The sequence below is a fragment of the Camelus bactrianus genome, chromosome 31 (genome assembly GCF_048773025.1).
Source record: "Camelus bactrianus isolate YW-2024 breed Bactrian camel chromosome 31, ASM4877302v1, whole genome shotgun sequence".
In the NCBI taxonomy this organism is placed as follows: domain Eukaryota; kingdom Metazoa; phylum Chordata; class Mammalia; order Artiodactyla; family Camelidae; genus Camelus; species Camelus bactrianus.
The window spans coordinates 15,199,754-15,213,213 of NC_133569.1; the positions used below are offsets into that span (position 1 = coordinate 15,199,754).

Genomic DNA, 13,460 nt, shown 5'->3' on the forward strand with positions numbered 1-13,460 from the left:
CTGTAATCGTCTCTGGCCTCAGTTATGGAACCAAGTATTGTGGGATCAGTTCTGTGTGGCTTAACCGTTAAGAAGGACCCCAGGCTTCAGGTGTTCAATGTCAGAGAGGCCTCTGTGGGCAGTACCTCGGAGTGTACACTGGCCTGTTGTATTAGTTTCCTTCAAAGGCTGCTGTGAGAAGGCATTGCACACCGGGTGGCTCAAAACGACAGAAACTTATGCTCACAGTTCTGGAGACTAGAGGCCTGAAGCCAAGGCGCTGGAAGGGCTGCGATCCCTCTGAGACTGGCTGGGATCCTTCGTTGCGCCTTCCTGGCTTCTGGTGGTGGCCCTCGGCCTGGGGCCTTCCCTGGCTTGCAGCCGCATGACTTCAGAATCTGCCTCCGTTGTCACCTGGCGTTCTTGTGCCTGTGTCTAGATTTTCCTTTTCTTAGAAAGACACCAGTCGTGCTGGATTAAGGCCCAGCCTACGCTAGTATGACTCCAGCTTCACTCACTGCATCTACAACCACCCCGTTTCCAAATGAGGTCACATTCTGAGGTGCTGGGCGCTGGGACTTCCACATGTCTTTTTGGGAGACACAACCCATAACATCCATGACTTTTTCTTTGGGTTTTGAAATTCTCTTTCATGGTTGACCCAATGTCTGACTGAAAATGAAGGCAGTTTGACTGGGTATGGTAACCCTTCAAACAAAGAAATTACGTATTTATGAAAACACTGTAATGAAGGTTATGAAATAGATAAAAGTACAGCTTTGCTGTAGGATAAGCAAGGGTATTATGTGTGGTGGTACACAGCCCGGTCCACCTAACTTCACACTGTCGCACATGGATGTACAGTGGGGCTTCCTTATCCATCACTGTAACCCTGCAGTTGATGCAGTTTCCCGTCTCCATAGTGCCATGGGCTTGGGCTTAGGGACTGATCACTGAGTTCTTAGAGCCGTGGGTTGCCCCTGGGTGGAGTGGGAACTACCTCCTGGGTTATCCCAGTTTGGATGAGGTGATGCTGGCGGAGTGTCTGGCACACGTGGTGAGCCCGCTCTGCAGGAGCCGCCCTCCCCTCCGCTCCGTCTTCTCTTAGTCTTGGCTGCGCTGGAAGTGCTGTCAGTGGAGCAGCTGGAGTCCGTTGCTCTGCCAGCAGTAACATCTTGCTGCCAGTGGTGCCAGACTTTGCCCAGTGTTGAGCTGCCTAAAAATAGTAACCAGGAAGATGGCCAGAGGAGGTCTCTTGCTCAGAGCTAGAGAATTTGTGGGGTTTTCTTTGAGACAGAAACTCGTGCTTTATTAAGATGCACTGACTGCTGTGGGTCTTAGTCCCAGCCGGTGCAGTGCTATGGGCGCCCAGCACCCTGTGTGGTTTGAGGTGGACATCTGCCTTCTTACTCAGATTTTTAAATGGTCCTTGGGTTTTGGGGTGGCAGGGAGTACTGTGGGGCAGTATCTTAACGTTTTGGAAAGCAGTTTAATATGAAGTTTACAACTTGTAAAAAAGTATATACATTTATTTCATAAATAAAGGGATATAACAATAAAAACATCTGTTTACCAGTATATTTGAAACCATTTTTTTTCCCTTCAAAGTATCAGTAACATGCTTAAGTTTTCTTGTGGGGGGAATTTATTCTTGACATAGTAAACATATTTGAGCCTCGCTTATCTGTTATGTTAAGCCATTTACTCAACTCACCCTCAGTTTCTGATTCTGTAAATTGGAAATAATAGTACCTAGTTTACCCCCATCTTAAAATGATCAAGCAGGATACAGACATATGTTGGTTAGTTGAACTAGATCATTTTCCAGGTTTATTTTCAATTGTGAGATTCTTCAGTTTTTTGAAATCAGATAACTTGTAAAAGTGCTTTAGAGACGCTCGTGTAGGGCGGTGATAATCATGTCAGTTCGGCAACACTCGAGCACACAAGTGGGAACCTTGTAAAATGAAGTTTACAAGGTCGTTTGTTTTACTCACAGAATAGCATGTGAGGCAGTGTCTCTCACAGAGGTCAGAAATCAGTATTAATTTGTCAGGCTTTAAATGCAAATCTGCCTGCCTCTAATTCTTTGAGAAGGATGAAGTTACAAACTTGTATTTCCGTACTTGTTTTACGCTATTTTTTGTGTGGCTGGAAAAAGATCATGAAAAATGGGGAGCAGCACCATTGGTCCTGTTGACAGACTGAGGGAGGGGTAGTGATGATGCTGAGGGGTCATTGGTCTGGGAGGAGAGGGAAGCATAGTGGATGGGGTTTAAAAACCACGTAGTGCTTTCAAAGTGAAACAATTATCTTCAAGTAGATCGTCAGAATTTTAAAAAAATGTTTAGAACGTACTACGGTGGGATCTGAGGATCTCACAAATTCTTTTTTTCTTTTTTCCCTCCTGTATTTTTCTAAAACAAATGTTCACTTACCTGTTTTAGAAAGGGGGTGGGGGAACCCTAGTAAATCTAAATTACTTTGGCACTTCAGTGAAATATTCTCCTACCTAGATTGTGGCATTGGGGCGTCTGAGAAGGTGAGAAGATCTTTGCTGTCCTTTCTCTTTTTCTCCCTGGATATTGTGGAATGAGTTAACGAAGAGAGCTGCAGGACTGGTCAGGAGCCTCAGGTGAGAGCTGGGGTGGAAGGGCGCTCAGGGCAGCATCTGGACATTGGGCGTCCGTGTCACCTCTCAGTGGATTACTAAGCCACCGAAGGAAGGCACTGTGTGTTCTTTGCTACAGTCACAGCCACTTTGTTCTTTGAATCAAAGGAAAGAACAGAATGTCTAATTATAATAATCTTCTAATAATTACAATATTTTGCATTCATTTTCTTTTAAAAATCTATTTGAGTAACTACTAGGCTTCAGAAGATGTTGGAAAATAGCATTTAGGCAGCAGCTGGCAGCTACCAGTGTTGGAGTCTGTGCCGTGCTCAGCTCGTAAAAGATTTCATTAGTTGGACATACACTTTGATTTCCTTATTGCTGCACAAGTCCGTTCTCTGGAGCAGCTGCTTTGCAAAGGAATGTACAATAAACATTTCTACACTTGTTTCAAATATGTGGGTTTTGTTGGAGTGTGACTTGCCATCTGGTAGAGAGAGGAGTGGCTAACTCGTGGAGAAGGAGTGTCTGGAATCTCTCCATGTGTTCCTGACGCAATTTCAGGTCCCCTCTTCGGTTTTCCTTAACTGAGAGGAGATAATTGACAACTGTAATGATTTCATTCTCTTAGGAAGAACTACATGGAGGGTGGAATTGACAGGTGTATGTTTTGAACTGTACCTGGTTAGTATTTGTTTTAATTTGAAAGCAAATATTTTTTATGGTGTTTATTGAAACAGCATTTTTTTAAACAAACAAACAAAAAATACTGTGAACAAGTCAGACGAAAATACTGATACGTGTAAAAACAAAATGTGAAAGACCTCCCCTTATCCCAAATCACCGTCGGCAGGAAGGTGCCACCTTTATCTCTCCCCTCCCCATGTCTCATCAACTAGTTAAATATCGAAGTGATATCTGAGCGGTGTTCTTCCCGTAGTGACTTGTGGTTGTGTTAAAACTCCATTGGTTGCTGTTGACAAGAGCAACCACACGAGTTTTGTGGAGGTAACAGGGACGTTAAGGGACTGGTGGGGGTGGTTGAAAATTTGGCTTCAATAGGAAAGTGGCCAGGAAAGGTCATTGTCCAGGAACTTACTCATATTTGAAATAACCACCACTGCAGTGACTGACTTCTATTGAGGGTCTCCCACGTGCAGGACATTCAGAGCTTTAGGAGCTTTACATAGATCTCACCTACTGAGTCCTCACGGCAACCCTGTGAGGTCACTACCCCCATTTTACAGATGTGGAGACGGAAGCACAGAGAACTGAGCAAGTTGCCCAGCATCAGATGGCGTGGTAAGTTCAAACTTAGCTAGTCTGGCTCCAGAATCACGTTCTCACACTGTCGTGCCATCTTTTGGAAACACATCTCTGTTCTCTGGAATCTGTTATGATTTTTAATCATACCTTTTGGTCCAAAAATGAGGGAAATGGAAATTATAGGTGTGCTAATGACTTAAATACAAAATGAGAAAGTTTGTGTAAATAATTCAGTATGTGATTTGAAACAATTCCACTGTTACGAAGACTTGCAGGAATCCTCCTTCTGGTTTCGCATGTTAAAGTAAACGTTTCCCTGTGAGTCTTCGGCAGTGTTTTCTTCTTGTTATTTTGCTTTGGGACCTGCGTGCTTTCTGGCTTTTGCTCCTGCTGAGTAGGCAAACATGTCTGGAGATAACCATGAGTAAAGGAAAAGAAAAAGTATGCAATTTAAAATTGATTCATGTGGAAGTTTCTTCTGTGGTTCAAAAAGGAAAAAAACAAAACAAAACAAAAAAACCCTTACCCTCCTTTCTGTATTAATCATCCTTTGCTACAGTAGGCCAAACTCGTTTTATTTGGGGACAGCCATGAATGTGTGAAAGCGCTCAGGACAGGGAGGTCAGTGCCACTGTGATAATTATGTGATTTCCATGAGAAGTTATTGTTGAAAATGTACTTGTGCGGATGCAAAACATGGAGGAAAATACTCCGAAGGTGGGTAAACGGACCTGGAGTATGTGCCTTAGTGAAGGATGGCATTTTGAGAGCTGCAGCTCTTAAACCTTTTGTGTCTGGCTGATTTCACTTAGCATATTTCTGAGTTTAGTCTCTCTTGTAGCACGTGTCAGAATTTCATTCCTTTTTAAAACTGAAAAATATTCCATTGTTCACCTTTTGTTTATCTGTTCATCAGTTGATGGACATTGGACATTTGGATTGTTTCCACTGTTTGGCTTTTGTGAATAATACTGCTGTGAACACTGGTGTAGAGATACCTGTTTGAGTCCCTGCTCTCACTTTTGGGTGTATACCTAGGTGTGGAGTTGGAGGATCATATAGTAATGCTGTATTTAACTTTTTAAGTAACCGCCAGTAGCTGATGTACAAATGTTCCAATTTCTCCACATCTTGGCAACATTTGTTATTTTCCCCACCTTTTTTTTTTTTTTTTCCATTATGGTTATCCTGGTAGGTGTGAAGGTATCTGATTGTGGTGTTTGATTTGCATTTCCCTAATGACTGATGATGGTGTCTTTCATGTGCTTGTTGGCCATTTGTGTATCTGCTTTAGGGAAATGTCTATTCAAGTCCTTCACCTGTTTAATTGACTTGCTTGTTTTTTTGTTGTTTAGTTCTGAATATTAAACCCTTAATGATATGTGGTTTGCAAATGTTTTCTCTCATTCTGTAGTTTATCCTTTCACTTTCTTGATAATAGCCTCATGCACAAAACCGTACTTTTTGATGTCCTTTATTTCTGCCTTTTGGCATTTCTTGTAGAATGGGTCTAGTGGTAACGAGACCCCCTGAGCTTTTGCTTATCTGGGTCGTAATTTCTTTCTCATCTTCGGAGGACAGCGCTGACACTTGTACATGACAAATGACTTTCTCTCATCAAGATTCTCTCTGTGTTTGTCTTTTGACAGTTTGATCAGAACGTGTCTTGGTGTGGGTGTCTTTGATTTTTTTTCCTACTTGAAATTTGTTAGGCTTCTTGGATTTTAAGTTTGTGTATTTCATCAAATTTGGGAAGTTTTTGGCCTCGTTTCTTCAAAAAAATTTTTTCTTCCCTTTTCTCTTCGTGCTCTCCTGAAAATCTCATAATGAATACATTTGATTTGCTTGGTGGTGTCCCACAGATCCCTTAGGCTCTGTCTAGTTTTTTGCATTTTTTTTCTCTTTGCTCCTAAGACTGCCTAATTTCAGTTGTCCTGTCTCCAGTTTTCTGATTTTGTCCTCTGCTTGTTCTGATCATCCATTGAACCTCTCCAGTGAACTTGTCATTTTAGTTATTGTACTTCTCAGCTTCAGGATTTCTGTTTGGTTCCTTTTTATAATTTCTCTCTTTATGGATAATCTTTTTGTTCATATGTTGTTTCCCTCATTCGTTTAGTTTTCTTGTCCATGTTTTCTTTTAGTTCTGTGAGTGTATTTAAGACAATTGTTTTGAAGTCTTTGTGCACAAAGTCCACTGTCAGGCCCCCTTAGGAACTTTTTGTTGTTGTTGTTAGTTTATTTTGTTTCTTTGAGTGGATTATACTTTCTTGTTTCTTTTTATGCATTGTGTTTTTTGTTGTTGAAAACTGGATATATGAATATTATGATGTTATGTCTCTGGAAATCAGATTTTCCCCCCTCCCTGAGATTTGCTGTTTTTTTGGATTGTTGAAGGCAGCAGTATCCCTTAGTGACTTTTCCCAGCTATTTTGGGGGGCTCTTCGCAACTATTTTTGCAGTATTGAATTCCTTGCCGTGTGTGGTCCTTGAAATCTCTGTTTCTTAGCTTGTGTTCAGCTCATGTTTTCGCAGAGATTTCCTTGAATTCCAGGAGCTAACAGATAAACCTCTCCCGGTCTTTGCATGTTGGCAGCGCTGGTGGCTGTTTTCAAAAGTTAGCCAGACTTGCAGCTAGCCTAGTGTTCAGCCACGCAAAGGCGAAAGCTTCTCTCTGAGTGTGCCTTCTGCCCTGGGCATTCATGTGGTTTTCTAAATTCTCCCCAGTACACGGGTGTTTGTGACTGCCTTAATTTCCTACAGAAACTTCTCGACTTCTCCCCTAGACCTCAGGTAATAATGTTGTACGTCTCAACTGTAATCTTTTATCTCAGGTGCCTGCAGATTGTCCCTCCACCTCACACTGTTCATGAGCAATGCCAGTTATTTCTGCAGCCTGGGTGAATTTGGGTTAGGAGAAACAGAGACTGCATCATGTATCGGTCTTTCAGGTGGCCCCAGGCAGGTTAAAACAGAGTTAGATGGTAATTCACAAACAAAGTTTACTCTCCTTTTTCTGGATCCGGGGAGCAGGGTCCTGTTCTGGGAACTTAGGCTGCTGTGGTGCCGCAGATGGGGTAGGGCAGGGACAGGTGAAAATGCCACAAAGCGTTCCTATTATTTAAAGTCACTTTTCCTTGAACCACTGTTCAGATGGTTGCTGTAACCCAGAGCAGTGGTAAATATGATCTGACTTACTGTTTTGTGCTTATGCATTTACTGCCAAAACTGAAATACAGCTAGAATGGTCTTTTATCTATTTGATGGATAGTAAGCATTTATAATCAGCTTGCAAATATGAGAAGCTGGCGTCTTTTGGCAGAACATTCAGCCGTGACCACTGCATGTAGCTTTTTAAAACCTTACTGCCCCCTTATGTAACACGAGACAGTACAACACAGAGTGTTTACAGGAGAAGACATGTTCTAACATCGTACATGAACTAAAAACCATTTGGACAAAAGTTTGAGGCCCTTGGATGCAAGAGTATGTAATGTTTTTTGCTGTTCTTCATCTGCTTTTGTCCCTGATCAGTCATTATAATACTAGATTGGAATTCGTTGTTAATTTTTTAAGAGTTTTGACTTAGGAGTTAACGTGTTACATTTATTCTGAAGACTGAGTTCGGGGAAAAATTAGAAAAAAGTTGGTAATAAGTTATGGGTTGTTCTAAGTGAACCTGAGGCTGCTGTGACCATAGACGGCTCGCTGTCTTCCCAGCTGTACCTCATTGCCCCTCACCTGGCTTGTCCAGGCTTCAGCTTGAAGCATAATTTGGTTAAAATTCTCCAAAAGAGCGTAGGAGTTGGTGAATCTGCACTTCCGCTTAAAGTAGTTTTTACCAGGGGAGAGAGTGGGTTACTTACTATTGACATTTTGCTTCAGGGAATTTTCTTGGACTGAAGGTGTGTGTTAACTTCCTGGCCCCTCTGGGTCTTTGATGACTTACACACATTATCTCCTTTGAACCCCTCCCAGCCCCGCAGCTCCCAACTGGGGAGGCAAACAAAACCTTAATGACATTAAAATATTTCATGTGTAGTTGATGGTGGTGTTTTAAGAGCCAGGTCTCAGGTGTCCAAGGTTGATGTCCTTTCTGATATTTCGTATCTGACAAATGGATTTTGAGGAATCGTTGATTACTTGGTTAGTGAGGAACAGTATAGTCAGAAACAGTGGATGGAAAAGACAGGGGGGATCCTGTGGTGTATACGTATGTATGTATTTACTCTGTCTGGGCCATTATCTGCCTCGTGTTTTAATGCTTGGTTTATTTGAAAGGACCAAAGCCGTGTATCTGTTAAAACAGTGACCTAACACAAGAATCTCTTGAATTTTCAGTTTATTTCATTTCATCATTTTTACTTCTCTCAGACCTTTCATTTTCCCCACAGGGACCCCTAGGGGAGAAGACTTAGAGTAACATGAATGTCGAGCAGTTAAACCAAGGGGAAAAGGCTAACGACCGCTCTGAGCGGGTGCTGGGAAGAGAGCCTGAACCCCAGGGGTGGAGAAAAGGGAACAGTCTAGCGGGTGCCTGGAGTAATTGACCTCGTTCTGGCATGGCTGCTATGACACACAATTGCCGAGTTTGATACTGTAAAGGATCAGAGAACTGTTGGCTCTGCTTGAGGCACTTTCAAACCTCACTGCTGTACCTGGATTGAAGCAGAAGCCGGCGGGACGGTCGGCTTTCTGGCTGTGAATAGGCCAACTTAGGGAAGCAGGTGGGAAGTAGTGCTGGCCTGGTCACCTTCGTCCTTCACTGTAGACGAGGAGACCGCCAGGTGGAACTGAGTGAGAGTGACTCCTCCAGACGCTCCTTTTCACGTTACCTTCAGAAGTGCGGGCCTGTGACTTAGCGAGGTAGGTAGGCCGAGGAATGGTTGTCTTTTTGATGTCTGTTTATCCTTTTATTTTGCCTGCGTTCTTCAGTGAGGGCTGGGCCAGGGACAGCAAGAAGATGAGAACGAAGTAAAATTTGAACGCTTTATTTAGCTCTGTAACTGTGGGTGCCTTGGGCATGTCAGTGAACTCTCTGCCTCAGTTGGTCAACTGTGAAATACGTAGAATAAGTGAGTTAATGCATCTAAAGGGCTGAGACAGTACCGAGCACAAAATAAGTGCTGTGTAGCTGGTGGTGATGTCAGAAACCGGAAAAATGAGTAACAGACCGTGCAGACAACAAGGCGGTTGTGTATTCTCTCCCACCTGGGGGAGTGCCGCTCCCATACTCAGTGTGCATTTTGTTACTCACTCTTCATTTTTTAGATTTTTGCCCCCAGATTTTATTATGGGACTTAATTTTATCATGGATATCTGTCTCTGGCAGATTCAGGGCATAGTTAATGATGTGACCAGGTTAAGACGTGGTACATGCAGATTTGGGTGATTTTTTTGAGCTTTTTGTACTAGGTCAGAACCCAGAAACAGACAATGGAAACACAAAGACAGTGTCTCCGATGTGCCAGCCACATCTTTCCTGCAGTGGTAGTTATTTACTAGAATGAAGTGCATGTGGAAATAGACTTGGTCACGCGCCATACTGGGTATCACATGCTGGGCAGTGCTTATACTTACACATAGCTGTATTTTTAAAAGCATTTCATGTTTGAAAGAATGGTAATTATTAGGACTGATCCTCACAGAGTACAATTTAATGTTTCCTAACAAAGTTTTATTATTCTATTTGTTGATTTTTGATCATTTTATTTTATTTATTTTTTATTTATTTATTTTTTAATTTATTTATTTCATTGTTATTTGGGGAGGGAAGGGAGAGAATTATGTTTATTTTATTTGCTTAATGGCGATACTGGGAATGGAACCCAGGACCTTATGCATGCTAAGCATGCGCCCTACCACTTGAGCTGTACCCTCCCCCGATTTTTAATCATTTTAAATGGTCTTGATATTATTAGAAAATAATTTTAGGCTATGATCACTTGTTTTTGGTATAGTAGTGTATTAGTAAAGGGTTCTATTTCACTTGTTTTCATATAAGGGGAAACAAATTGGGTAAAATAAACCGTTTTTCTTTGAAGAATTGTTTTCTTTTTCCTCAAGTGATATTTTTGGAGGCCCATGATCTAAAAAAAATTAGCTGGATTGAGAGTGAGATAACTGATGAATGCATATAAATGTTGATGAGATCTTAAATGCGTATGCTATGGAGTTCTGCTTGGGCTTAGCCATTGGATATGAAACCGATGTAAATGGTTAATGGTTTTTGGTTCATTATGGAGTTCTTTTTCTGGATCCCAGGTATAAGCTAGATAGACTGTCTTAAAACTCAAGTTCACTGCCTCACTGGGTCAACCTTTTTTCATAAATAATGGCTTAAAAATTGTTATAAAGTCTAAAGTTATTCTTTTATATAAGCCAAAAGCAAACAAAAAAGTGAGTTTCTATGGAGAAGAAAATATGTTGTGTAATTTTGCATTGTCAGAGTGTCGGTATAAAACCATTTTCAGATTCTAGTTTAGCTGCCTTTAAGTGAAATTTGAAGTGAAACCACTTGGTACTTGATGATAATAAAAAATTAAGATTTTTTTCTCCTTCCACAATTGACCAGACAACTCTACTTTAACTTGTGACCTTGGTGAATCTTCATTCACCACTTACAAAGTTGAGGCCGTAGAGTTTCAGGGAGTTCAAGGTACCTTGTGGACTGGGAGGAGGAGACTTTTCTGGGTTTACTATGTGGTAGACACATATATTCCTGTTTAATTTAGTATAGCCCATGTGCATTATTTGCTTTTCCCTCTTTCCCTCAATTTTTTATACCCGTAACAGAAATGAATCCAAGAGTTTATTCTTTTAAAACATTGTGGAGGCTTTTTTTTAAGGTTCCTTTTACAATTAGATAGGTTCCTGTCTTAGAAAATAAAAAGGGAGTTGTTTTTTTTTTAAACCTTGGGCATATCACTTAATTTTTCTGGGTCACTGTTTTTATATATAAAATATTATGGACTCAGATCACATTCCACATACGACATTCTGTGAAGCAGGGTGAGATGAGCTTGATCCTTCTGTAGATTGTTTGTTTCTTCTTTTTCATTTACTCAGCTCTGTGTGTTTGCCATGACCTGGGTAACCAAGTACGGTTCCTTTTTACAAAGACACTTTATTCTTAACTTTCCTTCTTTGTTAGTTAAGCAGACCAGAATTTTGAGTTGCAGATACTCGATGATATAGGTTAATAAATACTTTACCATTATATAACTATATTAAATATTAAACTCTTGACTGAGAAAGATTGTGATAGCTTCCAAGGTGATTTGACTAATCAGTAAGATTTGTTGAGGGCTTAAAATGCTCCCAACATTGCAAAGAACTGCAGGGGTCCCTGAACATATTTGCATTATAATTGGAAAAATAAAAACATCTGAACGAAAGAACTCTGAGGTGTTAAATCTTGCTCTGCTGAGTGAGTGCAGCCTCAGTATGGAGGGTGATGTGTGCTGTGCATCATGGTAGCTGTTGGCAGTTACTGGGCGAAGAATCGTGGGGTCCATCCTAACCATGGGTCTGGGCATTTTGTTTGCACGTTTCAAGATTTGCAGATTTCAGGTGGGCAAAAGGGTTAATGACATCCTAGGTTTGTAGGGACATCTTGAACAAAGGCAGCAGACAGGAATTAGCCGGGGGGTGGGGTGTGGTTATGGATTTCACAAGGCAGGAAACTGAGACACAAAGAGACTAAGTCACACAGCCAGAGCTGGGTTTCAAAACCGTGCAGTTTGGCCTCACAGCTCTTACCTTTAACCATATGTTCTCCCATCAGATGGAAGCGTTGCAGGAAGGGTAAGGTTTGAGAGGTTAACTTTGCATTTTTGGCTTGTGTCAGTGTGGTGAGATTAGTGTGTGGCCATTCTTCTCTCCCTCCATTCTTGCTTTCCTCCCTGGCTCATCTCTGCCTGGGTTTGTTTAATTGATTCACTTGAATTTAAGTGTAGAATTAAAAACATGGCGTTAGCAATGTCTGTGCTTTTTGCCATCTGTGCATTTTTTTTAACCTGCCTGCCTTGTCTTTTTGCACGTACTTGGAGGACAGAAATTTCCGTAGATAGGATTGAGCATAGAGATCGCTGGTTAAACACTTAAGTTTGTGTGTGTGTGTGGTTGTTGAATGTTACTGTGTGGTGGCTTATTATCTTCATAAGAGCAATTTTGTTGGTCAGAGACTTAATGGCAAAAAAAATGCTCTAAACAGGGGTTTTAGTTGCTCCAGAATAGCTGGGAAAGCTAAAGAAACTCTAGGCTAAGCTTCTAGCACGACTTCCAAAAGCAGACTGGAAAACTGGGCCGCCTCCTCTGTTGCTCCGCCCTGCGTAGCACTTCAGGCTGCAGGCGCCCTGAATGGCAGGCCGTGTTCTCTCACTTGCGGGTCATCGTTTAGGCTCTTCCTTTTGCCTCAAATACTCAGTCCACCTCCTCTTGGCAAATGCTTTCCATCCTTTAGATCTCATTCTAAATTTTACTTACCTTTTCCTGATCTTCCATCTTACTCTCCCTCGGACAATCAGATGCCCCTGCTCTCCGCTCCCATCGCCTCTGTATCCCCCTGTTGTGGTACGTAACCATTCATTATTGCGTGTTGGTCTGTCTGTCCCCACTCCTCACTGCATTCTGGCGCCTGGCACATTGTGATGCTTCAAAGTAGGCAGTTGAATGGTTCAGATTTAAAAAGTCACCCATTACACATTTGAAGCTTCATTATCATGAATACTGTATCCATTGTGCTTACTTAATTCTTTTTATTAATATATTTAAGGTCTTTGCTAAGTTCTAGGTGATAGGAAAATGTATCAGAGTGTCCATGCCTGTGACGAACTTAGTTGAGGTCACTAAGGTTGTAGGACAGATACGTGAAATGATGAAAACTGAATCTAGACTGAGAAGTTCTGCAGTGCCTCCTCGTGCTTTGGGCTGCGGCCTTTGGCCAGAGCAGTCACTTTTCATTTTTCTGCTCAGGGTGTGGGGAAAGTGAAGATAGGGTGTGTAGTGGTTCCTCTTGTTCTAAATAGTTTCTCATTTAGAAGTGAATTCAGCCAGTTCTACACGTAGTGAATCCTTGTTGAGCATTTTTCTTTTTCTCTTAGATAATTTTAACTTTAAACTGTGAAGAGGACTAATTTTTATGGTGACCTGTTTTCTTACTTTTAACTTAGGCCACAATGTTAATCGCTAGTTTCTAATCTGATAGGTACTATTTATAAAGGCATTGAACCTCTTGTGAGGGAAATTATTCCTAAGTGAAGCATTACAATTTAGCATGTGTTTGAACATAGATTTGAACCTATACTTAACAAAAGGAGGGCTTTGGTCTTGGTTCTAATGCCCTTTGGGCATGGTATTAATTGACTTTAGAAATTAAAATAAAACTTCATTAGGCAGCCATTACTCTTACGTTTATATTCTTTCTGCTCTAAATCCTTAGTGAAAACGTATGCTCTTTAAATACTCAGAAATTGTATGCTGGTTTTATTGTTGAAAAGCTATGTAGTATTATAAACAACTTCCACTTTAAAGAAACGTCAATTGTGAGGGATTTGTGAAAAGAAATTTTAATACAGTTACATAATTAGTACTAATAATTGGC

The 13,460-nt window shown here is 41.2% G+C and overlaps 1 protein-coding gene and 1 long non-coding RNA gene across 2 annotated transcripts in view; both read left to right on the forward strand.

The window, feature by feature from the left end:
* Positions 1-13,460, forward strand: part of XKR6 (XK related 6) — a 228,294-nt gene that overhangs the window by 18,867 nt on the left and 195,967 nt on the right. The window lies entirely within an intron of this gene.
* LOC105079125 (uncharacterized) overlaps positions 3,128-13,460 on the forward strand; it is a 37,721-nt gene continuing 27,388 nt past the window's right edge. Inside the window, exon 1 of the long non-coding RNA XR_012503378.1 lies at positions 3,128-3,895. This is a non-coding gene — a long non-coding RNA (uncharacterized LOC105079125). The remainder of the gene's footprint in view (positions 3,896-13,460) is intronic.